Source organism: Solea senegalensis, linkage group LG6, assembly GCF_019176455.1.
Source record: "Solea senegalensis isolate Sse05_10M linkage group LG6, IFAPA_SoseM_1, whole genome shotgun sequence".
Lineage (NCBI taxonomy): Eukaryota > Metazoa > Chordata > Actinopteri > Pleuronectiformes > Soleidae > Solea > Solea senegalensis.
This window is the reverse complement of record NC_058026.1, coordinates 4,884,760-4,889,162: the sequence shown is the minus strand read 5'-3', so window position 1 is coordinate 4,889,162 and position 4,403 is coordinate 4,884,760.

Genomic DNA, 4,403 nt, shown 5'->3' with positions numbered 1-4,403 from the left:
AATGACGAGCACAGCCGTTTCTCCCGCACCAGGACTTGTAAGCGGCGCCGCTGACAATGAATTATTTACTGTTGCACACGCGGAAAGCCTTAAAACAACTGCAGCGGGGACTGAGGAGATGAGGAGGAGGAGGAGGGGGAGGAGCACGAGGAGGAGGTGGTGGTCATATCAGTGCAGGTGGAAGATTAAAGTGCCAGGATTCTGCATGTTCTGCGCTTATCAAGTGTCAAGCTGCTCCAATCAAGGAAGAGCAGACACACACACACAAACTTGTTTTTATATTTTAGTGAGCACACACCATAGGCATAATGCATTCCCTAGCCCCTTACCCTAACCATAGCAATCACAACTAAGTGCCTAACCGTAACCTTTAACCTTACCCTGACCTAAACCCAATTATAACCCTAATCCTAAAACCAGGTCTTAACCCTGAAAAAAAGCCCTTTAAAGTTGTGGGGCCCAGACAAAATGTCCTCAGAGAGATAGGTTTGTATGTTTTTTAGACCTCACAATGATATAAATACACACACACACAGAATAAACACACTTTCATTTACTTAAAAGGACCAGTGTGGAAGTATTAGTGCCATCTGGTGGTGAAACTGCAAATTGTAAAATAAATAAATATTTGTAAACTTCAAAAAATTCAAGGCCTTTTCTTAGCGTCTTTTTCTGAGGCTCTGAAAACCAAACTATTCTCATTTTAAAGCAAACATACACTTACACAAGCTTACGCAAGGATAGTACATTTCATGTATCAAGCCAGAATCAGCCACAAACAACCTATTGTTATCCTTCAGATTATTATTACATCCGTGGCTTTAAGGTCATTTTTGGAGGGGTTTAACGTGCATAAAAACCCCTGAAACTTGGCACGAAGGTAACTTCTGGCAGAAATGTGATATTGACATAGTTCAAGAAACCCGTGCGTGAAACGTGGATGGAGCACGCCAACATCAAGTTGCGCCGAATTTCACAAAACTTGGTGGGAAGATTTTATAGCCCAAGACGAACAAAAAAGTCCATAGAGACCACGGCCTCAACTCAACAGGAAGTCGGCCATTTTGAATTTGGCGTCCGTCTTTGCACGCTTCGTCTGAGCGTGTTTATCATACCGACATAAAAAAATGCGACAATTTGTACAGGACACGTCAAAGGCAAAATGTAATCAATAATTACGGATTCAAAAGGGCGTGGCAGCCATCGGTAGTTTGGCGAATTTTGACCGTTCGCCGCGAAACAGGAAGTGCCCCTATAACTGCGCCATACATTGACCGATCGCCTCGAAACTTCATACGTGACACGAGAGAGCGGCCCTGAACGTGTTGACGCACACAAACTTCACCCAACGGGATGTCGGCCATTTTGAATTGAGGTCAGGGAACTGCTACATGCCCCGACTTGCGTGGTGACGCGAGGGCCCTGCAATGACAGCGCGCAGTCCTAGTTTTATATGAAACTGACCGAGAACAGAGATCTAAGAAGAACAAAATACTATCAGGAACCAGTTAATCTTTTATACTTTATTTAAAAAATAATAATAACTCAGTGGTCTTTTATTTATATATACAGTATATATCAATTGACAAAAAAAATGCCTCCGGTCTTTAGAACCACGGATGAGGACGTGGTCTGTGCTTGACCCCAGTCGTTGCTGGTTATTCATTAAAATTGTGTGTATGTGAGGTACTGAGACACGTGTGTGGTCCTTTAACAGAAGCACACAAACATGTAAACATGAGATAATAATAATAATGATAATAACAATACAGCTCCTTTCTGACACTCGGGGTCGCTTAAAGACGATACATCGCACAGAGGTTAAGATAAAATGAAACGTATTAAAAAAATTTAAAAAGATGAAGTAGGTTGTCGATGTCTTATGGAAATTAAGTAAGATTATATTCCAGCAGCATGCTGCTGTTCATGTTTGCTGACACGTTATTCTGCAAACTTAAATACCTGAAGGCGTCTCATTTTACCAGGCGTTACTGAACAGCAGAGGGCGCTGTCGCCTGTGAGATAAAGTCAGTTGAGTTCACGCCACAGTTGAGTGCAGTGAGCGAGTGAGAGGCTGAGTGTCAGTGCCAGGCATCACCAGCCTGTCCTGCACAACCACTCTGTTGTTTCAGACAGAGACAGGGACACTGTAACTGGTGTGTGTCCACGTCACGGACACACAGACAGAGGTGTTACATGTGATGCAAAGCATTCTGGGAGGTTTAACTTAGATGATTGTCCAACTTCACATTTCTGAAGCCTCCCGAGTGTTTAGACAGAAAATGATGGGCGGTGCCTCCTTGAGCCTTATCCAGTTAAGGAATGTCATTTCCTGTATGGCAGCTATTTTTATGCTTTATCTTCTTTTATGCTTTGCTGCAGCGTGCCTGCGTACGCCTCGGCTTCCTCTCTTTTGACTGCATTTGGGAGGTTTTTTTCCCCGTGTAAGCCGTTCTCAGTGAGGAGCAGTTAATGCCCGAGCTTTATTCCTTGCAGAGCTCCACCCAACGCAAACCTCCGGTGGGAACCGGCGTAATTGGCATGGCGCAGAGATTGGAGAGCAGCAGCTGGAGGCCCGAACAGGCCCTGTGCTGGGCAGAGGAATCTGAAAACACTGCTCGAAAATTAATCCACTCCAAGTGTGCTCACTAAATCACATGGAAAATGTGCCGTGTGAAATGAATCAGTTAGACTTTGTGTGCAGAAACCACCGCTTTTACAGGAGCTACTGCAAAGTGATAAAAGTCACAGGTCAATAAACCTGCTGCGGAAGAAGCAGCTGTTGAAAATGCATCATTCACCTTTGACTTGAGGAAGAGAGGAGACAATGGAGAAGGAGAGGAGACAAGGGAGGAGGAGAGGAGACACAAATTATTGGCTGACATACATGTGACTACAGCACTGTTTGAAATACAGCGGAGGAAATCAGGCAAGACAGGTGGAAATGGAAGTTTTTGTTAGTTGACCTCATCTGGCTTTAATTTCGACCCCCTCTCTTATTGAGTTTGACAACAAAGGGTTACATTCTCTTGACCAAATTTACTCAATTAAGAACATTTGTGATGTAATTCAGTCAAAAAAAGAGAGATTTTACATCATAGGGATCCACTGCTGCCTTCATAAAGTCAACTATGCTGCGTTTGGCTGTAACTAAATAAAACAAACTGACATCAACGTCCAGATTAAAACAGTGAAACTTGTTCTCACCTAGTTTATCAGGGCATTTAACTGTTCCCAATAAACTGAGTATGCATTAGAACCGTATACAAAAAAACTATAATCCTGTCTATGTCGTCTGTATGTCATTGGGTCACTAAATGTGTCAGCGGCCTTTCCAGCAGCAAGGACGCGTGGAGAAGTGCCTGTGCTTAATACATCTCTCACTCAGGTACTGTATAGCATTAACAGCTGCCTTGTTTCATATCAGCGTCTCGAGTAATAAAGGAGAGTTCAGCCAAGTCACCACTCACTCTGAGAGCTCGGCATTACACGGAGCAACTTGGCTGCGCATCACAAAGTGTTCCTGTTTCCCGTGCCAGACTCTGTCTCATCATGTCCTCTGCTGTCTGGCAGGTAAATGTGTTCTAAAATCAGAGCTTTTTACCGTCTGCCTCAGCGCTGTTTGAACAGCTTTAAGTCTACGTCACCAGCGTGTTGAACGCTGGCTTCATCCGCCTCACTTTCAAACCCACATCCTACTCTGACTGTGGGCCAAGGAGCCTGGAAATACAGAGGCCGCACTGTGTTTTGGGTCGCGCTGCAATGACCCAAAACACATGCAGGAGGAGAAACAAGCTGCATATTCACAAACGCTGCAGATTCCCAAAACACCGGCAAGTCCCAAAACACCGGCAAGTCCCAAAACGCCAGCAAGTCCCAAAACACCGCAAGTCACAAAGCCAGAAAGTCCCAAAACGCCAGCAAGTCCCAAAACACCCGCAAGTCACAAACGCCAGCTTATCACAAAACACCAGCAAGTCACAAAACGCCAGCAAGTCACAAAGCACCAGCAAGTCCCAAAAAAAAAACAAAGTCCCAAAACACCAGCAAGTCACAAAACCACAAGTCACAAAACGCTAGCCAGCAAGTAAACACCAGCAAGTCACAAAACACCGGCAAGTCCCAAAACACCAGCAAGTCACAAAACGCCAGCTAGTCACAAAACGCCAGCTAGTCACAAAACTATCTGTAATCTAAAAATACAAAATCTAAAAATACAAAATTCAAAAACCCAAAGAAATAAAAATGTCCACGAAATGGTTATGTGTGATAAATAGGATCATTTGTCATGGGGACTTGCTGGCGTTTTGGGACTTGCTGGCGCTTCAGGACTTGCCGGTGTTTTGGGACTTGCTGGCTTTGGGGAATTGCCGGCTTTTGTGACTTTTTGTGACTTGCTGGTT